Source organism: Aegilops tauschii, chromosome 1, assembly GCF_002575655.3.
Source record: "Aegilops tauschii subsp. strangulata cultivar AL8/78 chromosome 1, Aet v6.0, whole genome shotgun sequence".
Classification (NCBI taxonomy): Eukaryota; Viridiplantae; Streptophyta; class Magnoliopsida; order Poales; family Poaceae; genus Aegilops; species Aegilops tauschii.
Genome location: NC_053035.3, coordinates 102,735,996 through 102,763,084, shown reverse-complemented (window position 1 = coordinate 102,763,084; position 27,089 = coordinate 102,735,996). Strand labels below are relative to the sequence as shown.

The 27,089-nt window shown below is 42.8% G+C and overlaps 1 pseudogene; it reads right to left on the bottom strand.

The window, feature by feature from the left end:
• LOC109759831 (uncharacterized) overlaps positions 1-2,999 on the bottom strand; it is a 51,726-nt pseudogene extending 48,727 nt beyond the window's left edge.
• Positions 3,000-27,089: the final 24,090 nt, after the last annotated feature.

Genomic DNA, 27,089 nt, shown 5'->3' with positions numbered 1-27,089 from the left:
TGACACAAAAAGTGGTGCGCTAGGCGAGGGCCTTGCCGGGAGCGCAACTAGAATGCAAAGCATCCATCTCTGTCGTCATTGGGTCGTTGTCCAAGAGCACTAGGAATGCCACGAAGCTAGGCATGAAAATGGGCATGCGGTTCTTCATCAGGCCCAAAGAGGAACGGTGGGGGGGGGGGGGTCGGTGCATGGGTTTATGCATGCACAACTCATCATAGGGCTCATAGCAGTGGGTAGGGGGGCTTAGTGCATGGACTGGTGGCGTGCACACATCTCCATCGGCGAAGCAGGCCGCAGCTGCATACCAAAGTAGGGTCCGCCTTGCGCAGTGAGTACGGTCTGGAGGGAGTGGAGTGGAGCTCAATTTTGTCGCAACCCACATATATCTCAAATGCTAACCCAGGAGCAAGAAAATCTACTCCTATTCACCTAATTTAGGAAAACCATAATAAATAAAAAGCAGCAATTTCACAAATAAACAACATCAAAATTTTGGAACATGTGTATCCCACTATCAACATGTGACTTATTTTGTCTATATGATTGAACTAATAAAAGTACCACACCTCAAATGCAATTTGTGTGCTGGAACGACTCTTACTTTAGGGAATACCCTATTGAGGCAAGTCGCAAATATGTAGCAGCAATAATTTGAAAAATAACAAAGACAAAAAAACAGTAATCTTATCTCTATCTAGGGAACCTTCCTGGGGACGAAATCCCAGCAAATGCCGCACATACCACAGGATCAAGATCTGATGATGGCAGTTTCTTTTGATAAAGAATGCACTAAAATAAACAAAATGCCATGCTTTTGTTGTTGTCAAAAATACCATCCGCAAACACTAAAACTGCTAGCAGCGCCGTTTGCAAATGCCATCCTAGACAGCGAATGGTCGCTGGCTATTGTGGTCCAAATTCGGTAATGCTTGGGCGATCACTTAGTGGCCAAGAATTAGAAAATTAGGACACACCATTTCAATTAGCAAATTTGGATATTTGTAAGTGCAAGTTCGACTTTTTTATTTATAGATTGAACACAGAATTCCTATACACATTTTAAATGCTAATTGTGGGCAGGAACAGCGGTCCCTATTAATTTCCCAAAATTACTTTTAGTGGTGTAAATGAAGAAAGTAATTGCCACATTTACTGAGTATACTAAAGACATGCAATACTACTAACTATTTTTCCGGGAATTAATACCCACCTCCGAATGGTGACCAAACTATAGGTGCAAATTTTTGGACGTATAATCATGTGATTCAACTAAAGAAAGTATCACATCTCAAATGCTAATTTGTGGGCTGGAACATCGACTCTTACTATAGGGATACCAAATTTTCGCAAGTCACAAATAGGTAGAAGCAATAATTTGACAAATAATCAAGATAATTCTAAAACTTGGTGATCACTTAGTGGCCAAGAATATCTTCTCTACTACTTAAAAAGAATCTAAGGTTCCCATTTCACCCTCTCCTTTGTCCAACCTCTCTCTCTATATATAGTTCCCCCTTATGTTCTCCTATTTGATTTTTCCTCACACCTCTGATTTTTCTCAGATAATAATATTTTTTGGTAAGTCAATAAATTATTACCAAATAAGTGATTAACAATAAGATGACATTTTGATTCCCATCTCTGATCTTTCTCCTAAATAATATTTTCTTTGGTAATTCTATAAATTCTCACCAAATAAGTGCTTAGGAATAAGATGGCAGGGAAATCATGACAATTGCATACAATAACTTCCTAAGATTATAGCGCACCAATGTAATAATAGACGTGCACCCACGGGCTAATCTACAAAAATGTTTATACTCCCTTTGCAATGCACGAACAATTATCTAGTTTAATAAAAAATGAGACACCAAGTCAGTTACTCCCTCCATTCACAAATATAAGATGTTCTAACGACTTTTCCGAATTGTACGTATATACATTTGATTTAGTGTGTTTGTTCACTTACTTCAATCCTTGTAGTCCATATTCAAATATCTAAAACATCTTATATTTGTGAACAAAGGGAGTAGTAAATTTTGATATTTGTACGTGCAAGTGAGATTTTATTTATTTACGGATTGAACACAGAATCCTTGGACACATTTCAAATGCTAATGTGTGGGCAGGAACATCAATCCTTATTAATTTAGAAAATTACTTCCCTACAATTTTTTTCTTCAAAAAATTACTTGGGTGATCATTTAGTGGCCTAAATGAAGAAATTAATTGCCACATTTACTGATTAGACTAAAGACAGGGAAGACTACTAACTATTTATCCTAGAGTTAATACCCACCTTCAAATGGTGACGAATCAGATTAACGCAGCGAAGAATTTCTTTCCGTAAGCACACTCGATCATAGATCATAAAAATTCCCCACATCAAGCTGATGGAAGGGACTAGGGAGTTAATAAATTTAGATCTCGCGTGATCACCTCAATGTTGGGGTCAAGTTGGTTGGTCCATCTCTCCCGGCACTGCTTCCCGCTCCGGCCGGGGAGGTACATCGCGACCTTCGTCCACCTCCCGATGCCGAACTCCTGCACCTTCGCCCTGAGCAGCCTGCAATAAAATCACAAAGAAAACTGACGAAGCTGGAGCCAATGAAGGACAAAGAAAAAGGTTTGCAATTAGGGTTGGATTTTGTACATACCTTTGAATTGTGTGAGCTGCTGGCCGCTGGATCTGGCACGCGGCGGCCCCCGAGCAGGCACCGCGATTGCCGTAGGGGCGTTGCTGCTCCCGTTGCCGGGGAATCTGGTGGGATCCATCTCGCTGATGCCACCAGAAGCTCTTGATCTGGGGCCCGGGATGACGACCGCCCCGGCTGGAGCACCACCATCATTATGGACGAAGTGGTTCCCGGGCACCGAGGCCGCCACATCCCAGTCGAAACAGGCCCTCCCTTTAGCCATCAGTGCGGACTCCGAGGTTGGATCGGAGCAATGGCAGCAGGAACACTTGCGGTAGAGATGGGGCAAGCAAAGGAAGAAGAAGGGGAGTACTCTCTGGCTATTCTATGGGAGAAATGCATGTGTCAGAGACGGGTCGATGGGTCTGCGCCTGATATAGAAGGGGCGGCTCCCCATGCCCCCATCGGTCGGTCCATTCTCCCGCCCCCAGCTCCACATCACACGACCAGGAGGCGTCCCACTTGGCAATAACGTTCCGACTACTGGTTTTCAAGTTTGCTGTAGATCCTATGCATCGGGTGTATGCAGTCTGTGGAGAGGTTTGCGTGGTCCAGGGTGGGTCAGACATGTCAGTACAGATATGCTGAAGCGCAGCACCCGTGCCCGCATGGAGGTATGCGTGCAAATTCAGGGGAAACCGAACTCTTGTTGGCGTGCTTCGTGATCATTTGCAGCTAAGTACAGGGTGTGTTTGGATATAGCGTGATAAATATTTCCTAAAATCTTAAAAGTGCACGCGCAATTTCTGATTAAAACAAGCGGCCGAATTTTTTAAGCGAATGAAACGAGCGGCCGGATGCTCGCCGCTCGATCAAATGCAGCCCGGCCCACAACTGTGCACGCGCAATTTTAGCCAACCGTAGCGGCTGCGTTTGGAGACAATCGATTCGCTTCATTCGTGTACACGAACGTACACGAACGAAGCGAATCGATTGTCTCGAAACGCAGCCGCTACGGTTGGCTAAAATCAATTGTCAGGATACTTACTGGGTGGGAGTATTTTACAATTCATTTCATTTGATAGTCAGGATACTTACTGGGTGGGAGTATTGGGAGAGGCTGTTTTTCTTCTGTTTTGCACTGCCGCTGCTTAGGAGTAACAGATTTGCGCCTGCCTCATTCTGATTTGCCGAGACAACGGCCAAACAGGTGCATGTTGTTTACGCATTGTGGTGAGTCTGCTTGCCATTTTCTAGGTGTAGGTGTTTGAATATGACCTCTCTGGTGACCTATCTGGGTGAAAGAAATAGCTTGATGTGGATATTCTATGTTCTATTCCCGATGGATAGCACGATTTGCTGGTATTCCTGGATCATTCCAAACTCACTTACTATCAGATTATCATTCCTAGGGCATGGCCCGTCCACCCACACAGTCGCTGCCGCCGCTCTGGGCTACCTCGTCCAACAAGCCGCCACAACGCAAAACTCCTCCACCTCCATTGTTCCGACCTTAACCTTCATAGCTGCTCCAATGTCTCTTGTCGACACCATAGCTGATGTTAGACCCTATGTATCCATCGTTCTTGACCTAGCCTCCCACAACTATTATCATTGGCGACATCTTTTCGATCTCCATCTTGGGTGATGCAATTTCCATTCTCATGTGGCTGCCAATGGCGTTCCTCGTCTGGATGATCCTCAATGGGTCAAGGATGATCTTGCCATCATTTAGTGGTTCTACACCCGGATCTCTATTGAAGTCTTCAATAGGCTCGACCATGAGGGTGCCATTGTTGTCAACATCTGGACTGCTCCGCGCCATCTTTTTCAGAGCAACAATGATGCCTAGAAGAAGGCCCTCCACGCCGAGCTCCGCAACATTCAAAGCGATGCTCCAGTCCACCTCTTCTGCCAATGCATCAAAGCTATCGGCGATGAGCTTCGTGAACTCGGCGACGCCGTCAGCGACTTGCAGCTCACCAACATCATTGCCGTCGGCCTCAAAGAAAACTTCGACAAGCAGGCCTCCTTTATCCCGATGATGTGGCCTCCTCAGACCTTCGCTGAGGTGTGATGTATGTTGCAGCTGGGGGGTAGGGAGGGCCTACCGAGCTTGTCGCTTCCTCATGCCCCTCTGAGGTGAAACCGATGCAAAAAATTCCTATAAATATATAAAACCCCTGAAAGAAACCTAGAACTTCCAGGCCGCCGCCGCAAGCCTTTGTACCCAAGCGATCTCTTGGAGGCCCTCTCTAGCACCATGCCGAAGGGGAAAATCATCACCGGAGGCCATCTTCGCCATCCTAGCGGTCTTCGTGATGAGGAGGGAGTAGTTTACCCTCAGGGCTGAGGTTATGTACTAGTAGCTATGTGTTTGATCTCTCTCTCTCTCTCTCTCTCTCTCTCTCTCTCTCGTGTTCTTGATTTGGCACTATATTGATGTACCATGAGCTTTGTTAAGATTGTTGGATCATATGTTGTTCTGCCCCTCTCTATCTTGTTGTGATGAATTGAATCTTGCTCTTTGAGGTTTTGTTATGTTGGATTGAATATTGGATTTGAGATCACTTGTATGTCTTGTATGTGGATACGCGTGGTGACAATGGGGTATTCTATTGAGTTACTTGATGTATGTTTTGGTATTCAACTTGCAGATTCCTCTGGTAACATTGGGGTAATCTAAGCATAGGGGTTGATACACGTTTTCGTCCTACGTTCTTCAATAGAAACTTTGGAGTGATTCTTTGTCGCATTTTGAGGCATTGTTATATGATTCAATTATGTTAGCACTGTCGAGAGATTGCATTAGTGGAAGTATGAACCCTGGGCTTGTTTTTAAGCATTGACATACCGTTTGTGCTCCGTTTTATCATTTGCTACCTTGCCATTTTTATTTTTTTCAGATTACAAAAACCTATATCTACTTTCCATACTACACTTGAATCACCATCTCCTTGCCGAACTAGTGCACCTACACAATTTACCATTGTATTGGATGTGTTAGGGACACAAGAGATTTCTTGTATTTGATTGCAGGGTTGTTTTAGAGAGACCATCTTCATCCTACGCCTCCCACGGCTCGATAAACCTTAGGTCATCCACTTGAGGAAAATTTGTTGTTGTCCTACAAAACTTTGTAGTTGGAGGCCCAGCAACATCTACAAGAATAAAATTTGTGTAGTAGACATCAGTGCCTCTTTCATTCAGACTCGTCCTCACTGCTCACTAGGTTGGGTTTATTTAAGTGCATAGCTCACCTCTTTTGCATGCGAGTGTGATATCTCCTCTTTATTGATCCGGTATTGGAAGAAAAAAGAGTATCACACACCTAATTCTCCAGAGGTGACCCTGGGTTATTTAACCCATGAGAGGAAGATTCCCTTGAAGCGGATGGTCTCTAGCAAGCTTTTGCTTAAGTGTCAAATTCATCTTTTGACCGGATCAACAAGCAAATAGTGATCCAAACTCCTATAATAAAGAGAGGTACGGGTATGAGGTCTTATGCTTACAACCATATATTTGCAATGGGATCAAATATACTATCCGTTATGATGCTGGAAGTCACCCGTCGAGATGTGCTTGTCATAGATCGAAGTGGGGGATGTGTCCAAATAACATCTTGACCGACACGAGTCCTGCATCAAGAATTAGTTGTCCTACCACAGGCCCTATCCGTCGCGCGGGATTACCTCGATAATTGAGATAATGAAATCAAACAAGAGCTTTGGGTGTTTAATGACTACACCTCATGTATCCCCAAGGATATGATCCATGTTACCCTACTGAACCTTACTGTCACCCGTGTTCGGTATAACACTTCACGGTCCTCTTGCTCCTAGCCTTACCGATGCTCGATCTCCATGATCCTGGGTACCTACAGGGATGAAGAATGCGGACAAGACAAGAGACATCTTCATGGAACAATTTTTTCACAGATACGAGATGTTATATCAAAGACATCAATTGATCCCCTCAACAAATACCTCAGGTTGCAAGGCTTATGCCTCAACCCATACCTTACCGAACTACTCACACATGGAAATCAGATCGCGGGGAAGAAAACATTGAAGAACACATCTTGAGATTAACTGATTGCAATGTGTTTTACAATGGATGCCTTGTGCGATGCACAATTACAAGTATGAATGGGATGGATGAGCACTATGGTGGTGGTGGAGATGGCTATGGAGATGGCGGCGGCTAAGGTTTGTGGATGCTGAAGAAGAGGTCTTGGCTGCTGTGTTCGTCGTCTGGTGCTCTCTCTGTTGAAATTTCGATGGGGTCCCTTTAACGAAACTTGTTCGGGTGGACGATCTGCCTTGAAATCCATGCCATACAGGTGCTCATACGGGCACTTGCGCCCGTATGGAATGCTGATACGTCTCCAACGTATCTATAATTTTTGATTGTTCCATGCTATTATATTATCTGTTTTGGATGTTTAATGGGCTTTACTAAGCACTTTTATATTATTTTTGGGACTAACCTATTAACTGAAGGCCCGGTGCAAATTGCTGTTTTTTTGCCTATTTCAGTGTTTCGCAGAAAAAGAATATCAAACGGAGTCCAAAGGAATGAAACCCTCGGGAGAGTTATTTTTGGAACAAACATGATCCAGAGGACTTGGAGTGGACGTCAGAAAGAAGCGAGGAGGCCACGAGGTAGGGAGGCGCGCCTGCCCCTCTGGGCGCGCCCGCCACCCTCGTGGGCCCCTTGCAGCTCCACCGACCTACTTTTTCCGCCTATATATACCCATATACCCCGAAAACATCCAGGAGCACCACAAAACCCTATTTCCACCGCCGCAAACTTCTGTACCCGTGAGATCCCATCTTGGGGCCTTTTCCGGCGCTCCCCTGGAGGGGGAATCGATCACGGAGGGCTTCTACATCAACACCATAGCCTCTCCGATGATGTGTGAGTAGTTTACCACAGACCTTCGGGTCCATAGTTATTAGCTAGATGGCTTCTTCTCTCTCTCTAGATCTCAATACAAAGTTCTCCTCGATTCTCTTGGAGATCTATTCATCGTAATTCTTTTTGCGGTGTGTTTGTCGAGATCTGATGAATTGTGGGTTTATGATCAAGATTATCTATGAACAATATTTGAATCTTCTCTGAATTCTTTTATGTATGATTTTTTATCTTTGCAAGTCTTTTCGAATTATCAGTTTGGTTTGGCCTACTAGATTGATCTTTCTTGCAATGGGAGAAGTGCTTAGCTTTGGGTTCAATCTTGCGGTGTCCTTTCCGAGTGACAGCAGGGGCAGCAAGGCACGTATTGTATTGTTGCCGTCGAGGATAAAAAGATGGGGTTTATATCATATTGCTTGAGTTTATCCCTCTACATCATGTCATCTTGCCTAATGCATTACTCTGTTCTTATAAACTTAATACTCTAGATGCATGCTGGATAGCGGTCGATGTGTGGAGTAATAGTAGTAGATGCAGAATCGTTTCGGTCTACTTGTCGTGGACGTGATGCCTATATACATGATCATGCCTAGATATTCTCATAGCTATGCACTTTTCTATCAATTGCTCGACAGTAATTTGTTCACCCACCGTAATACTTATGCTATCTTGAGAGAAGCCACTAGTGAAACATATGGCCCTCGGGTTTATTTTCCATCATATAAGTTTCCAATCTATTTTATTTTGTAATCTTTACTTTCCAATCTATATCATAAAAATACCAAAAATATTTATCTTATTATCTCTATCAGATCTCACTTTTGCAAGTGGCCGTGAAGGGATTGACAACCCCTTTATCGCGTTGGTTGCAAGGTTCTTATTTGTTTGTGTAGGTACGAGGCGACTTGTGTGTAGTCTCCTACTGGATTTATACCTTGGTTCTCAAAAACTAAGGGAAATAGTTACGCTACTTTGTTGCATCATCCTTTCCTCTTCAAGGGAAAAACCAACGCAGTGCTCAAGAGGTAGCAAGAAGGATTTCTGGCGCCGTTGTCGGGGAGATCTACGCCAAGTCAAGTCAAGTCAAGTCAAGACATACCAAGTACCCATCACAACTCTTATCCCTTGCATTACATTATTTGCCATTTGCCTCTCGTTTTCCTCTCCCCCACTTCACCCTTGCCATTTTATCTGCCCTCTTTTTCCGTTCGCCTCTTTTTGCTTGCTTCTTGTGTCGCCGTGTGTCGTCATGGCTAGTCCTTCTATCATTGTTAGTACTCCCGATCATGAAGTTCTTAATTTTAAACAAAGGGAGGGAGAAAATCTAAAAGATGCTTGGCATAGAATTTGCAATGCTCAAAATAGATCTACTAGGAAGCAATCTACTTCCGTTCTTCTTCACAATTTTTATGTAGGCATCACTCCTTGGAACAGATATATTCTTGATACCATTACCGGAGGGAATTTCTTGGGTAGCCATACCTTTGATTCTTATAATGCTATGATAGATTTGTTTGGCCCACCACCTCTTTTGGTTAATGGAACTATTTTAACTTTGGAACATGTGATGCAAAGGCTTGAAATTATTGAAATAAAGTTGCTACTATAGAGTTGATTGAAAATTTGGATAAAAATATCCACAACCAAATTACCCAATATGGATCTAAGGTAGGAGTTGCTCTTAAATTTTTTAAAGAAAAAAACCCATAGTTAACGAAAAGATAGATCAAGATTCCACAAGAATTGATAAAATTGAGGATATTATTACCAACTTAGGGTCTGCCTTTTCTTCCGTGAAAAATACTCCAAAACCTCCTAATGCTAAAATTGCCAAATTGATGTATGTTCCTAGAAATAAGGGTGAAACTTCTAGTAAGGGAAATGCGGATCTCAAATCCATAAGTGTTCACCCAACTTTCTTGCTATCATTAAGGAACCTTTTGCTACAAATGATTTTCTCGATTTCTTGCCTAGGAGGTTGATCATTAATAAAAAGAAGGAAACTCCTAAGGGTTATAAGTGTTCAATTGAAGAATTGCCTACAAAAGATGATAATACCTAGATCTATCCTTGCCTTTTTGCCTAGCTAGGGGCGTTAAACGATAGCACTTGTTGGGAGGCAACCCAATTTTATTTTTGTTTCTTGCTTTTTGGTTCTGTTTAGTAATAAATAATTCATCTTGCTTCTGTTTAGATGTGTTTTCATGTTTTAATTAGTGTTTGTGCCAAGTAGAACCAATAGGATCTTCTTGGGTGATAGTTGTTTGATCTTGCTGAAAAAGACAGAAACTTTGCTCTCATGAAAATAATTGTTAAAATTCACCAGAACGTGATAAGATACCAATTCTTTTTGCAGTAGATCAATATACAAATTTTCCAGGCTGTCCTAGTGTTTCAGAATTTTTGGAGTTCCACAAGTATTCGAACAAATCTGATTGTTAAAGACTGTTCTGTTTTTGACAGATTCTGTTTTTCGTGTGTTGTTTGCTTATTTTAATGAATCTATGGCTAGTATCGTAGGGTATAAACCATAGAGAAGTTGGAATACATTAGGTTTAACACCAATATAAATAAATAATGAGTTCATTACAGTACCTTGAAGTGGTGGTTTGTTTTCTTTCGCTAACGGAGCTCATGAGATTTTCTGTTGAGTTTTGTGTTGTGAAGTTTTCAAGTTTTGGGTAAAGATTTGATGGATTATGGAATAAGGAGTGGCAAGAGCCTAAGCTTGGGGATGCCCAAGGCACCCCAAGGTAAAATTCAAGGACAACCAAAAGCCTAAGCTTGGGGATGCCCTGGAAGGCATCCCCTCTTTCGTCTTCGTCTATCGGTAACTTTACTTGAGGCTATATTTTTATTCACCACATGATATGTGTTTTGCTTGGAGTGTCTTATATGATTTGAGTCTTTTTTTTTAGTTTACCACAATCATCCTTGCTGTACACACCATTTGGGAGAGACACACATGAATCGGAATTTATTATAATACTCTATGTGCTTCACTTATATCTTTTGAGCTAGATAATTTTGCTCTAGTGCTTCACTTATATCTTTTTAGAGCACGGTGGTGGTTTTATTTTATAGAAATTATTGATCTCTCATGCTTCACTTAAATTATTTTGAGAGTGTTTTACAACAGCATGGTAGTTTGCTTTGGCTATAAAATTAGTCTTAATATGATGAACATCCAGGATGGGTATAATAAAAACTATCATATAAAGTGCATTGAATACTATGAGAAGTTTGATACTTGATAATTGATTTGAGGTATGAAGATGGTGATATTAGAGTCATGCTAGCTGAGTAGTTGTGAATTTGAGAAATACTTGTTCTAAAGTTTGTGATTCCCGTAGCATGCACGTATGGTGAACCGTTATGTGATGAAGTCGGAGCATGATTTATTTATTGATTGTCTTCCTTATGAGTGGCGGTCGGGGACGAGCGATGGTCTTTTCCTACCAATCTACCCCCCCCCCCTAGGAGCATGCGCGTAGTACTTCGTTTCGAAAACTAATAGATTTTTGCAATAAGTATGTGAGTTCTTTATGACTAATGTTGAGTCCATGGATTATACGCACTCTCACCCTTCCACCATTGCTAGCCTCTCCAATACCACGCACCTTTTGCATTTATCATACACCCACCATATACCTTCCTCAAAACAGCCACCATACCTACCTATTATGGCATTTCCATAGCCATTCCGAGATATATTGCCATGCAACTTACCACCGTTCCGTTTATTATGACACGCTTCATTATTGTCATATTGCTTTGCATGATCATGTAGTTGACATCGTATTTGTGGGAAGGCCACTGTTCATAATTCTTTCGTACATGTCACTCTTGATTCATTGCATATCCCGGTACATCGCTGGAGGCATTCACATAGAGTCATATTTTGTTCCAAGTATTGAGTTGTAATTTTTGAGTTGTAAGTAAATAAAAGTGTGAGGATCATCATTATTAGAGCATGTTGGAGAACGTAGCAGAAATTTAAAATTTTCTATGTATCACCAAGATCAATCTATGGAGTCATCTAGCAACGAGAGAGAGGGGAGTGCATCTACATACCCTTGTAGATCGCGCGCGGAAGCGTTCAAGAGAACGGGGTTGATGGAGTCGTACTCGTCGTGATCCAAATCACCGATGATCCTAGCGCCGAACGGACGGCACCTCCGCGTTCAACACACGTACGGAGCGGGGACGTCTCCTCCTTCTTGATCCAGCAAGGGGGGAGGAGAAGTTGATGGAGATCCAGCAGCACGACGGCGTGGTGGTGGAAGTAGCGGGATCCCGGCAGGGCTTCGCCAAGCGCAAGCGGGGAGGAAGAGGTGTCACGGGAGGGAGGGAGGCGCCAGGGCTTGGGGTGCTGCTCCCATGCGCCTCCCCACTATATATAGGGGTGGAGGGGGCTGGTTTCTTGCCCTCCAAGTCCATTGGGGCGTTGGCAAAGGTGGGGGAAAGAAATCCCATCATTTCCCTTCCCCACCAATTGTTATCCCCCTTTTTTAGGGATCTTGATCTTATCCCTTCGGGATATGATCTTATTCCTTCTAAGGTGGGATCTTGGTGCGCCTTGACCAGGGGTGTGGGGCCTTGCCCCCACTACCCACGTTCATGTGGGTCCCCCCATGCAGGTGGGCCCCACTTCAACCTTCTAGAACCTTCCCGGTACAATACCGAAAAATCCCGAACATTTTCCGGTGGCCAAAATAGGACTTCCCATATATAAATCTTTACCTCCGGACGATTCCGGAACTCCTCGTGACGTCCGGGATCTCATCCGGGACTCTGAACAACTTTCGGTTAACCGCATACTAATATCTCTACAACTCTAGCGTCACCGAACCTTAAGTGTGTAGACCCTACGGGTTCGGGAGACATGCAGACATGACCGAGAGGACTCTCCGGTCAATAACCAACAGCGGGATCTGGATACCCATGTTGGCTCCCACATGTTCCACGATGATCTCATCGGATGAACCACGATGTCGAGGATTCAATCAATCGCGTATACAATTCCCTTTGTCAGTCGGTACGTTACTTGCCCGAGATTCGATCGTCGGTATCCCAATACCTTGTTCACTCTCGTTACCGGCAAGTCACTTTACTCGTACCGTAACGCATGATCCCGTGGCTAACTCCTTAGTCACATTGAGCTCATTATGATGATGCATTACCGAGTGGGCCCAGAGATACCTCTCCGTCATACGGAGTGACAAATCCCAGTCTCGATTCGTGCCAACCCAACAGACACTTTCGGAGATACCTGTAGTGCACCTTTATAGCCACCCAGTTACGTTGTGACATTTGGTACACCCAAAGCATTCCTACGGTATCCGGGAGTTGCACAATCTCATGGTCTAAGGAAATGATACTTGACATTAGAAAAGCTCTAGCAAACGAACTACACGATCTTGTGCTATGCTTAGGATTGGGTCTTGTCCATCACATCATTCTCCTAATGATGTGATCCCGTTATCAATGACATCCAATGTCCATGGCCAGGAAACCATAACCATCTATTGATCAACGAGCTAGTCAACTAGAGGCTTACTAGGGACATGTTGTGGTCTATGTATTCACACATGTATTACGGTTTCCAGTTAATACAATTATAGCATGAACAACAGGCAATTATCATGAACAAGGAAATACAATAATAACCATTTTATTATTGCCTCTAGGGCATATTTCCAATAGTCTCCCACTTGCACTAGAGTCAATAATCTAGTTCACATCACCATGTGATTAACACTCAAAGTTCACATCGCCATGTGACTAATACCCAAGAGTTTACTAGAGTCAATAATCTAGTTCACATCACCATGTGATTAACACTCAATGAGTTCTAGGGTTTGATCATGTTATGCTTACGAGAGAGGTTTTAGTCAACGGGTCTGCAACATTCAGATCCGTGTGTGCTTTACAAATCTCAATGTCATCTTGTAGATGCAGCTACCACGCGCTACTTGGAGCTATTCCAAATAACTGCTCTACTATACGAATCCGGTTCACTACTCAGAGTCATCCGGATTAGTGTCAAAGTTTGCATCGACGTAACCCTTTACGACGAACCCCCTTTCCTCCTCCATAATCGAGAAAATTCCTTAGTCCACTAGATACTAAGGATAAGTTCGACCGCTGTCATGTGATCCCTTCCTGGATCACTATTGTACCCCTTGACTAACTCATGGCAAGGCACACTTCAAGTGCGGTACACAGCATAGCATATTGTAGAGCCTACGTCTAAAGCATAGGGGACGACCTTCGTCCTTTCTCTTTCTTCTGCCGTGGTCAGGTCTTGAGTCTTACTCAATACTCACACCTTGTAACACAGCCAAGAACTCCTTCTTTGCTGATCTATTTTGAACTCCTTCAAAATCTTGTCACGGTATGTATTCATTTGAAAGTACTATTAAGCGTTTTTGATCTATCCTTATAGATCTTGATGCTCAATGTTCAAGTAGCTTAATCCAGGTTTTCCATTAAAAACACTTTTCAAATAACCCTGGATGCTTTCCAGAAAATTCTACATCATTTCTGATCAACAATATGTTAACAACATATACTCATCAAAAATTCTATAGTGCTCCCACTCACTTCTTTGGAAATACAAGTTTCTCATGAACTTTGTATAAACCCAAAATCTTTGATCATCTCATCAAAGCGTTCATTCCAACTCCGAGATGCTTACTCCAATCCTTAGAAGGATTGCTGGAGCTTTGCATACTTGTTAGCATCTTTCAGGATTGACAAAACCTTCTGGTTGTATCACATGCAACCTTTCCTCAAGAAAATCGTCGAGGAAACAATGTTTTGACATCCTATCTGCAAGATTTCATAAATAATGCAGTAACTGCTAATATAATTCTAACAGACTCTTAGCATCGCTACGAGTGAGAAAGTCTCATCGCAGTCAACTCCTTGAACTTGCCGGAAAACATCTTAACGACAAGTCGAGCTTTCTTAATGGTGACACTTACCATCATTGTCTGTCTTCCCTTTAAAATCCATCTGTACCCAACAGCCTTACGACCATCAAGTAGTTCTTTCAAAGTCTATACTTTGTTTTCATACATGGATCCTCTCGGATTTTATGGCCTCGAGCCATTCGTCGGAATCCGGGCCCACCATCGCTTCTCCATAGCTCACAGGTTCATTGTTGTCTAGCAACATGACTTCCAAGACAGGATTACGTACCACTCTGAAGTAGTACGCATCCTTGTCGTCCTATGAGGTTTGGTAGTGACTTGATCTGAAGTTTCATGATCACTATCATAAGCTTCCACTGCAATTGGTGTAGGTGCCACAGGAACAACTTCCTATGCCCTACTACACATTAGTTGAAGTGACGGTTCAATGACCTCATCAAGTCTCCACCATCCTCCCACTCAATTCTTTCGAGAGAAACTTTTCCTCGAGAAAGGACCCGTTTCTAGAAACAATCACTTTTGCTTCTAGATCTGAAATAGGAGGTATACCCAACTGTTTTGGGTATTCTATGAAGATGCATTTATCCGCTTTGGGTTCGAGCTTATCAGCCTGAAACTTTTTCACATAAGCGTCGCAGCCCCAAACTTTTAAGAAACGACGGCTTAGCTTTCTCTAAACCATAGTTCATATGGTGTCGTCTCAACGGAATTGCGTGGTGCCCTATTTAAAGTGAATGCAGTTGTCTCTAATGCCTAACCCATAAACGATAGTTGTAATTCGATAAGAGACATCATGGTATGCACCATATCCAATAGGGTGCAGTTATGATGTTCGGAAACACCATCACAATATGGTGTTCCAGGCGGTATTAGTCGTGAAACAATTTCCACAATTTCTTAATTGTGTGCCAAACTCGTAACTCAGATAATCATCTCTATGATCATATCAGAGACATTTTATCCTCTTGTCACGACGATCTTCAACTTCACTCTGAAATTACTTGAACCTTTCAGTAATTCAGACTTGTGTTTCATCAAGTAAATATTCTCAGCATCTACTCAAATCATCTGTGAAGTAAGAACATAACGATATCCACTGCGTGCGTCGACACTCATTGGACTGCACACATCAAATGTATTACTTCCAACAAGTTGCTCCCTTGTTCCATCTTACTGAAAACGAGGCCTTTCAGTCATCTTGCCCATGTGGTATGATTTGCATGTCTCAAGTGATTCAAAATCAAGTGAGTCCAAATGATCCATCTGTATGGACTTTCTTCATGCATATATACTAATAGACATGGTTCGCATGTCTCAATCTTTTCAAAAACGAGTGAGTCCAAAGATCCATCAACATGGAGCTTCTTCATGCGTTTTATACCAATATGACTCAAGTGGCAGTGCCACAAGCATGTGGTACTATCATTACTATCTTATATCTTTTGGCATGAACATGTGTATCACTACGATTGAGATTCAATAAACCATTCATTTTAGGTGCAAGACCATTGAAGGTATTATTCAAATAGACAGAGTAACCATTATTCTCCTTTAATGAATAACCGTATTGCGATAAACATAATCCAATCATGTCTATGCTCAACGCAAACACCAAATAATAATTATTCAAGTTTAACCCCAATCTCGATGGTAGAGGGAGCATGCGATGCTTGATCACATCAACCTTGGAAACACTTCCAACACATATCGTCATCTCACCTTTAGCTAGTGTCCGTTTATTCCGCAGCTTTTATTTTGAGTTACTAACACTTAGCAACCGAACCGGTATCTAATACCCTGGTGCTACTAGGAGTACTAGTAAAGTACACATTAATATAATGTATATCCAATATACTTCTGTCGACCTTGCCAGCCTTCTCATCTACGAAGTATCTAGGGTAGTTCTGCTTCAGTGACCGTTCCCCTCATTTCAGAAGCACTTAGTCTCGGGTTTGGGTTCAACCTTGGGTTTCTTCACTAGAGCAGCAACTGATTCGCCGTTTCATGAAGTATCCCTTCTTGCCCTTGCCCTTCTAGAAACTAGTGGTTTTACTAACCATCAACAATTGATGCTCCTTCTTGATTTCTACTTTCGCGGTGTCAAACATCGCGAGTTGATCAAGGATCATCATGTCTATCCCTGATATGTTATAGTTCATCACGAAGCTCTAATAGCTTGGTGGCAGTGACTATGGAGAACCATCACTATCTCATCTGGAAGATTAACTCCCACTCGATTCAAGTGATTGTAGTACTCAGACAATCTGAGCACATGCTCAACGATTGAGCTTTTCTCCCTTAGTTTGCAGGCTTAAGAAACTTGTCAGAGGTCTCATACCTCTTGACGCGGGCATTAGTCTGAAATCCCAATTTCAGTCTTTGGAACATCTCATATGTTCTGCGACGTTTCAAAACCGTCTTTGGTGCCACAGTTTTAAACCCTTAGCATCACACACTGAACTATCACGTAGTCATCAAAACGTGTATGTCAGATGTTTCGTAACATCTACAGACAACGCTCGAGGTTCAGCACACCGAGCGGTGCATTAAGGACATAAGCCTTCTGTGCAGCAATGAGGACAATCCTCAGTTTATGGACCCAGTCCGCATAATTGCTACTATCAACTTTCAACTAAATTTTCTCTAGGAACATATCTTAGTAGAACTAAAGCGTAAGCTACGACATTATTTGCAAAGACCTTTTGACTATGTTCATGATAATTAAGTTCATCTAATTATTTAATGAACTCCCACTTAGATAGACATCCCTCTAGTCATCTAAGTGATACATGATCCGAATCGACTAGGCCGTGTCCGATCATCCCACTTAGATAGACATCCCTCTACTATACGACTCATGTTCGACCTTTCGGTCTCTTGTGTTCCGAGGCCATGTCTGTACATGCTAGGCTCGTCAAGTCAACCTAAGTGTTTTGCTTGTGTTCCGAGGCCATGTCTGTACATGCTAGGCTCGTCAACACCCGTTGTATGCGAACGTTAAAATCTATCACACCCGATCATCACGTGGTGCTTTGAAACAACGAACCTTCGCAACGGTGCACAGTTAGGGGGAACACATCTCTTGAAATTTTAGTGATGGATCATCTTATTTATGCTACCGTCGTTCTAAGCAAATAAGATGTAAACATGACAAACATCACATGCAAATCATAAAGTGACATGATATGGCCAATATCATCTTGCGCCTTTTGATCTCCATCTTCGAGGCGCGGCATGATCACCTTCGTCACCGGCATGACACCATGATCTCCATCATCGTGTCTTCATGAAGTTGTCTCGCCAACTATTACTTCTACTACTATGGCTAACGGTTAGCAATAAAGTAAAGTAATTACATGGCGTTTTTCATTGACACGCAGGTCATACAATAAATTAAGACAACTCCTATGGCTCCTGCCGGTTGTCATACTCATCGACATGCAAGTCGTGATTCCTATTACAAGAACATGATCAATATCATACATCACATATATCATTCATCACATCCTTTTGGCCATATCACATCACATAGCATACCCTGCAAAAACAAGTTAGACGTCCTCTAATTGTTGTTGCTTGTTTTACGTGGCTGCTATGGGTTTCTAGCAAGAACGTTTCTTACCTACGCAAAAGCCACAACGGTGATATGCCAATTGCTATTTACCCTTCATAAGGACCCTTTTCATCGAAACCGATCCGGCTAAAGTGGGAGAGACAGACACCCGCTAGCCACCTTATGCATCAAGTGCATGTCAGTCGGTGGAACCTGTCTCACGTAAGAGTACGTGTAAGGTCGGTCCGGGCCGCTTCATCCCACAATGCCGCCGAATCAAGATAAGACTAGTAACCGTAAGCAAATTGAACAAATCGTCGCCCACAACTACTTTGTGTTCTACTCATGCATAGAATCTACGCATAAACCTGGCTCATGATGCCACTGTTGGAGAACGTAGCAGAAATTTAAAATTTTCTACGTATCACCAAGATCAATCTATGGAGTCATCTAGCAACGAGAGAGAGGGGAGTGCATCTACATACCCTTGTAGATCGCGCGCGGAAGCGTTCAAGAGAACGGGGTTGATGGAGTCGTACTCGTCGTGATCCAAATCACCGACGATCCTAGTGCCGAACGGACGGCACCTCCGCGTTCAACACACGTACGGAGCGGGGATGTCTCCTCCTTATTGATCCAACAAGGGGGGGAGGAGAAGTTGATGGAGATCCAGCACCACGACGGCGTGGTGGTGGAAGTAGCGGGATCCCGGCAGGGCTTCGCCAAGCGCAAGCGGGGAGGAAGAGGTGCCACGGGAGGGAGGGAGGCGCCAGGGCTTGGGGTGCTGCTCCCATGCGCCTCCCCACTATATATAGGGGTGGAGGGGGATGGTTTCTTGCCCTCCAAGTCCATTGGGGCGTTGGCAAAGGTGGGGAAAGAAATGCCATCATTTCCCTTCCCCACCGATTGTTATCCCCCTTTTTTTAGGGATCTTCATCTTATCCCTTCGGGATATGATCTTATTCCTTCTAAGGTGGGATCTTGGTGCGCCTTGACCAGGGGTGTGGGGCCTTGCCCCCACTACCCACGTTCATGTGGGTCCCCCCATGCAGGTGGGCCCCACTTCGGAACCTTCTAGAACCTTCCCGGTACAATACCGAAAAATCCCGAACATTTTCCGGTGGCCAAAATAGGACTTCCCATATATAAATCTTTACCTCCGGACCATTCCGGAACACCTCGTGACATCCGGGATCTCATCCAGGACTCCGAACAACTTTCGGTTAACCGTATACTAATATCTCTACAACTCTAGCGTCACCGAACCTTAAGTGTGTAGACCCTACGGGTTCGGGAGACATGCAGACATGACCGAGAGGACTCTCCGGTCAATAACCAACAGCGGGATCTGGATACCCATGTTGGCTCCCACATGTTCCACGATGATCTCATCGGATGAACCACGATGTCGAGGATTCAATCAATCCCGTATACAATTCCCTTTGTCAGTCGGTACGTTACTTGCCCGAGATTCGATCGTCGGTATCCCAATACCTTGTTCAATCTCGTTACCGGCAAGTCACTTTACTCGTACCGTAACACATGATCCCGTGACTAACTCCTTAGTCACATTGAGCTCATTATGATGATGCATTACCGAGTGGGCCCAGAGATACCTCTCCGTCATACGGAGTGACAAATCCCAGTCTCGATTCGTGCCAACCCAACAGACACTTTCGGAGATACCTGTAGTGCACCTTTATAGCCACCCAGTTACGTTGTGACGTTTGGTACACCCAAAGCATTCCTACGGTATCCGGGAGTTGCACAATCTCATGGTCTAAGGAAATGATACTTGACATTAGAAAAGCTCTAGCAAACGAACTACACGATCTTGTGCTATGCTTAGGATTGGGTCTTGTCCATCACATCATTCTCCTAATGATGTGATTCCGTTATCAATGACATCCAATATCCATGGCCAGGAAACCATAACCATCTATTGATCAACGAGCTAGTCAACTAGAGGCTTACTAGGGACATGTTGTGGTCTATGTATTCACACATGTATTACGGTTTCCAGTTAATACAATTATAGCATGAACAACACGCAATTATCATGAACAAGGAAATACAATAATAACCATTTTATTATTGCCTCTAGGGCATATTTCCAACAGAGCATTGTCCCAAGTGAGTAAAGGATGAAGGAGACTATGGTTCCCCCACAAGTCGAGATGAGACTCCGGACGAAAACAAAGGAGAAAAAGAGGCCATAAAAAAGGCCCAAAAAAAGAGAAAACAAATAAAAAATGAGAGAAAAAGAGAGAAGGGACAATGTTACTATCCTTTTGCCACACTTGTGCTTCAAAGATGCACCATGATCTTCATAATAGAGAGTCTCGTATGTTGTCACTTTCATATACTAGTGGGAATTTTACATTATAGAACTTGGCTTGTATATTCCAGTGACGGGCTTCCTCAAAATGCCCTAGGTCTTCGTGAGCAAGCGAGTTGGATGCACACCCACTTAGTTTCTTTTGTTGAGCTTTCATACACTTATAGCTCTAGTGCATCCGTTGCATGGCAATCCCTACGCACTCACATTGATATCTATTGATGGGCATCTCCATAGCCCGTTGATACGCCTAGTTGATGTGAGACTATCTTCTCCTTTTTGTCTTCTCCACAACCACCATTCTATTCCACATATAGTGCTATGTCCATGGCTCACGCTCATGTATTGCGTGAAGATTGAAAAAGTTTGAGAACATCAAAAGTATGAAACAATTGCTTGGCTTGTCATCGGGGTTGTGCATGATTAAATACTTTGTGTGATGAAGATAGAGCATAGCCAGACTATATGATTTTGTAGGGATAACTTTCTTTGGCCATGTTATTTTAAGAAGACATGATTGCTTTGTTAGTATGCTTGAAGTATTATTATTTTCATGTCAATGTTAAACTTTTATCTTGAATCTTTCGGATCTGAACATTCATGCCACAATAAAGAAAATTACATTGAGAATTATGCTAGGTAGCATTCCACATCAAAAATTATGTTTTTATCATTTACCTACCCGAGGACGAGCATGAATTAAGCTTGGGGATGCTTGATACGTCTCCAACGTATATATAATTTTTTATTGTTCCATGCTATTATATTATCTGTTTTGGATGTTTAATGGGCTTTACTAAGCACTTTTATATTATTTTTGGGACTAACCTATTAACCGAAGGCCCAGTGCAAATTGCTTTTTTTTTGCCTATTTCAGTGTTCGCAGAAAAAGAATATCAAACGGAGTCCAAACGGAATGAAACCTTCGGGAGAGTTATTTTTGGAACAAACGTGATCCAGAGGACTTGGAGTGAACATCAAGAAAGAAGCGAGGAGGCCAAGAGGCAGGGAGGCGCGCCTGCCCCCCTGGGCGCGCCCCCACCCTCGTGGGCCCCTCACAGCTCCACCGACCTACTTTTTCCTCCTATATATACCCATATACCCCGAAAACATCTAGGAGCACCACGAAACCCTATTTCCACCGCCGCAACCTTCTGTACCCATGAGATCCCATCTTGGGGCCTTTTCCGACGCTCCGCCGGAGGGGGAATCGATCATGGAGGGCTTCTACATCAACACCATAGCTCTTCGATGATGTGTGAGTAGTTTACCACAGACCTTCGTGTCCATAGTTATTAGCTAGATGGCTTCTTCTCTATCTTTGGATCTCAATACAAAGTTCTCCTCGATTCTCTTGGAGATCTATTTGATGTAATTCTTTTTGCGGTGTGTTTCTCGAGATCTGATGAATTGTGGGTTTATGATCAAGATTATCTATGAACAATATTTGAATCTTCTCTGAATTATTTTATGTATGATTTGTTATGTTTGCAAGTCTCTTTGAATTATCAGTTTGGTTTGGTCTACTAGATTGATCTTCATTGCAATGGGAGAAGTGCTTAGCTTTGGATTCAATCTTGCGGTGTCCTTTCCCAGTGACAGCAGGGGCAGCAAGGCACGTATTGTATTGTTGCCGTCGAGGATAAAAAGATGGGGTTTATATCATATTGCTTGAGTTTATCCCTCTACATCATGTCATCTTGCCTAATGCGTTACTCTGTTCTTATGAACTTAATACTCTTGATGCATGCTGGATAGCGGTCGATGTGTGGAGTAATAGTAGTAGATGCAGAATAGTTTCGGTCTACTTGTCGCGGACGTGATGCCTATATACATGATCATGCCTAGATATTCTCATAGCTATGCACTTTTCTATCAATTGCTCGACAGTAATTTGTTCACCCACCGTAATACTTATGCTATCTTGAGAGAAGCCACTAGTGAAACCTATGGCCCCCGGGTCTATTTTCCATTATATAAGTTTCCAATCTATTTTATTTTGCAATCTTTACTTTCCAATCTATATCATAAAAATACCAAAAATATTTATCTTATTATCTCTATCAGATCTCACTTTTGCAAGTGGCCGTGAAGGGATTGACAACCCCTTTATCGCGTTGGTTGCAAGGTTGTTATTTGTTTGTGTAGGTACGAGGCGACTTGCATGTAGTCTCCTATTGGATTCATACCTTGGTTCTCAAAAACTGAGGGAAATACTTACGCTACTTTGCTGCATCATCCTTTCCTCTTCAAGGGAAAAACCAACGCAGTGCTCAAGAGGTAGCAAATGCCGTATTTTCTGCTGTCTTTGCAGAAACGTCTCCTGTTGATTATTTCTTCCTCCAATCTTCTTCCATTCCATTTCCACACGCAATTTCTTCCATGTTTGGCCCGTTTCCTATGAAAACACATCAAGGAGAAGATGTGTCTAATCCTTTGCATTCATTAGTTATTAGTACCAATATCAGAGTGAATATATCTTTTTAATTGAAATATCTTGGTTTAAAGCAAGGTGAAGTGAGTGTAAAAATATTATTCAGCAGCTACCTAAGCTTAAACTTGATCGTCCTCGAGCAACAAATCCGAATCATAAGGAACGCAGTTGTTTAAATCGAAATAACGAGAAGGTTTTGGTTCACTTACGATCGGTATGCCTAGATAGCCCTCCGCTTCTTGACCTGAAAACTTAGAATAGTTGTAGCAGTGGCATGGTTATAGTGGAAGTGTTAGTGAAGCAAACATAATCAACACAAAGTTCTTGATCTACTAGATAAAACAACTTTGCAACACTCTATTCTATTTACTCTAGACAACACTTGCTTGCCGGGAATGCACATAAGAGTTTTTCTTTAGATAGAGCCAATAAAACATAGGTTAGGGAGTGAAAGAATGCAGTAAAATATGATGGTCTAATGCTCTTAAGTACACCCACAGTCATTTCCTCCTCAAGGCTCCCAAGCACTTCATTTCAATCATTATGTGTTGGAACTTTGATTGACACATGAAGGGATTATGCCAACTAAATGATTATGCATAGGTTTTCGTTGTGGCTTAATGTTTAGGAACTATGGACCTCTGATATATGTCTCTTGTGAGCTCTTTTGATCAGTTCCTTTATTTACCACATACACACCATTTGAAGAGAAAGCTGAATAATATGCGTTTGTAGTGTTGCCACTACGTATGATAAGAAACTCATAGCCAAAATCCAAGCTATCGCTCTTGGTGGATCATTCATTGGCCAATGGACCTCAGCATAACATCAAGAAAGGTGACGACGCCACATTTACACACATATATGTGCATATAGTAGCAGGGCCATGGCACTAGCAAGGAGTTGAAGCACCATGTAAGAGATAGAACACAATTTTTTGGCATAATCTCGTTCACCCTTCAACTAAGTTCCTCTAGACAATTTAATCCACAACTGTTATCAAGTCTATTGAAATTAACAACATGGGGGTTCAGAAGTTCAAACATCACTCCTACTACAATTTTCTCAACTCCCAAGTCTTGAAAGACCTTCTCTTGTGCAAGGTTATCATTAGTTAATATCATTTCATTCAGAAACAATCCCACAACAACTCTTGGTTATCTAAACTAAACAGAACAAAGGCTACAAAATTATTTCAGCTACTAGAACAAAACCTTCATCTTAACTATCAAGACTTACTCCCATCTACACTTATCACACATACTACTACTACATCAACTCTAAGCATTTCAAGTGCAAAAGACATGGGTCGTAGGACATACCTTCACGGTTGTGAATTTACACACTTCTCTTCCTTACTCTTGCATTCCTCATTGTCTGGTGTTGATCAAATCCTCTAAAAAATGCAAACAAACTACAAACGGCAAGATAAAGAGAAAAACGAAGCTTATTCTATTTTTGGTTTTTGAAAACTACCTTGAAAACAAAAAATTGCATAGCGAAAGAAAAAGAAAAAGCAAATAAAAGCAAAGTGTTGGAATAAACCAACAGAGTGTTTGGAAGCTCCTCGAGCTTAAGTACAACCTTATTATAATTTATTCAAATACCGCCACATCTCGATGTAGAAGTGGCGATAACATCCCTCAAGCTTAGGCTTTTACAAGCCCAAATTGGCGAGATCATTGTGGAGGTTGGCCAGGAGCCCACTCCTGGCTCTAGTTGGAGAAGTTCATGTTCATGTAGGCAGACGTGCTTCAAAGAGATGCGGCGGGGTTGCTCATATCATCAATGGAGCCCTGTAGGCTGACGAGGTCCGTGTAGGTGGTGTAGTCTTGTTGGGGCTGTTCTTGGGGTTGCTCCTCTTCTTCGTTGGTGGCAAGTTTTGCTTCATCTACTTGTTCTAGTTCTGGGCCTTCTTGGTCAAAAGTTGCATCTCCTTCCTGTGCAATATAATGGAATTTTCCATGCTCGATGGAGAAACGATTAGGCATACGAGTAGGCAACAAGTGTGCCACTCCAAGAATTCTAATGCAATAACGACCATTACGAACTATGACCATTCCAGCGCTAGTAAGAACACGAATGTTAACAACGGTGTTACCGATAATGGGGCAAAGGTGACTGTAGGCCAACATAGTTCTGATGCCCCCAATCCAATCATGCACTAACCATACACGCAAATGTGCACGATCAAGATCAGGGACACACCATAAGATATCACAACACAATTCTAGACACAAATTAAAGTCATACAAGCTTTATATTACAAGCTAGGGGCATCGAGGGCTCGAATACAAATGAGTCAGCGGAAGCAACAATGTCTGAGTATAGACATAAAGTAAACAAGTTCGCCTTAAGAAGGCTAGCGCAAAAGTAAGAACGATCGAAAAGGCAAGGCCTCCTGTGTGGGAGCCTCCTAACTACTCCTAGTCGTCAGCGCTCTCCACGTAGTAGTAGGCACCATTGGGGTAATAGTAGTCATCGGCGGTGGCATCTGGCTCCTGGGATCCGTCATCTGATCGCAACAAACGGGTATAGAGGGAAAAGAGGTAGCAAAGCAACCGCGAGTACTCATCCAAAGTACTCGCAAGATTTACATTAGATCTACACTACATATGCATCGGTATCAATAAAGGGGTAGTTTCTGTGGACTAAAATAAAAAGTGCCAGAATAAGAGGGGGATAAGATAGTCCTATCGAAGACTACACTTCAGTCAGCCACCATCTTGAAGCAGCAGAAGAGAGTAGCTGGAATAGAACAAGTGTCATCGTATAGCAATAATCCTACCCGGAGATCCTCTCGTCGTCTCCCTGTGAGAGAGCGATCACTAGGTTGTGTCTGTCACTTATCTGGGCGTGTTTTATTATCCAGTTTTAGTTGTAAGAGGTTGGAATACAACTCCAAGTCATCCTGTTACCGTGCACACAACTATTCAAATAGATTACTTCCCTGAAGGGGTGCGCCACATTGCCGACACGCTCGATTACTCTGGCCGGACACACTTTCCTGGGTAATGCCCATCCTTGGAAGATCAACACATCTTAGCCCTACCTAGGCTCTCCAGAGAGGTCGGCATGCCTATAGGATCAAAAGTATGTCTAGGGAGGTGATTAGACTACTTGACCAAATTAAAATCTAACCTTTTCCCAATTTTAGTTGTGGACAGATTTTAGCAATTAACACAAGTCAAGCAATCAACCTACACTGCAATTCTAAGAGTGTAGCAGCGGAAAGTAAAACATTGCATAGGGAAGGGTTTGGAGAGTGCAAACACAATGAAGACACGAAGATTTTTGGTGTGGTTCCGATAGGTGGTGCTAACGTACATCCACGTTGATGGAGACTTCAACCCATGAAGGGTAACGGTTGCGCGAGTCCACGGAGGGCTCCACCCACGAAGGGTCCAAGAAGAAGCAACCTTGTATATCCCACCATGGCCATCGCCCATGAAGGACTTGCCTCACTCTGGTAGATCTTCATGAAGTAGGCGATCTCCTTGCCCTTACAAACTTCTTGGTTCAACTCTACAACTTGACGGAGGCTCCCAAGCGACACCTAACAAATCTAGGAGATACCATTCTCCAAAAGGTAATAAATGGTGTGTTGATGATGAACTCCTTGATCTTGTGCTTCAAATGATAGTCTCCCCAACACTCAACTCTCTCTCACAGATTTGGCTATGGTGGAAAGATGATTTGAGTGGAAGGCAACTTGGGGAAGGCTGGAAATCAAGATTCTTATGGTAGGATTGGAATATCTTGATCTCAACACATGAGTAGGTGGTTCTCTCTCAGAAAATGTATGGTGGAAGTGTAGGCACGTTCTGATGGCTCTCTCACGTATGGAGAAGGGGGTGGAGGGGTATATATAGCCTCCACACAAGATCCAACCATTACACACATTTGACCAATCTCAGTGAGACCGAATAGCTAAACTCGCTGGGACCGATTAGTTCAAAATGTGAACATTAAGAATCTTGGTGGGACCGACTAGAACAACTCGGTGGGATCGATGTGCTAGGGCTTAGGGCAAACCTCATCTCGGTGGCGCCGATTGCATCAACTCGGTGAGACCGAAGTGAAGTAATAAGGCAATAGAGACTTGGTCAAGCCATCTCGGTGAGACCGATTGCAATTTCAGTGAGACCGAAATAATTGCAACTGATAACAGGGAGTTGGCAAGGCCATCTCGGTGAGACCTAGATCCGTATCGGTGTGACCGAACTGTTAGGATTTCTGGCTGTGGCAATGTCATGTGAACTCGGTGGCACCG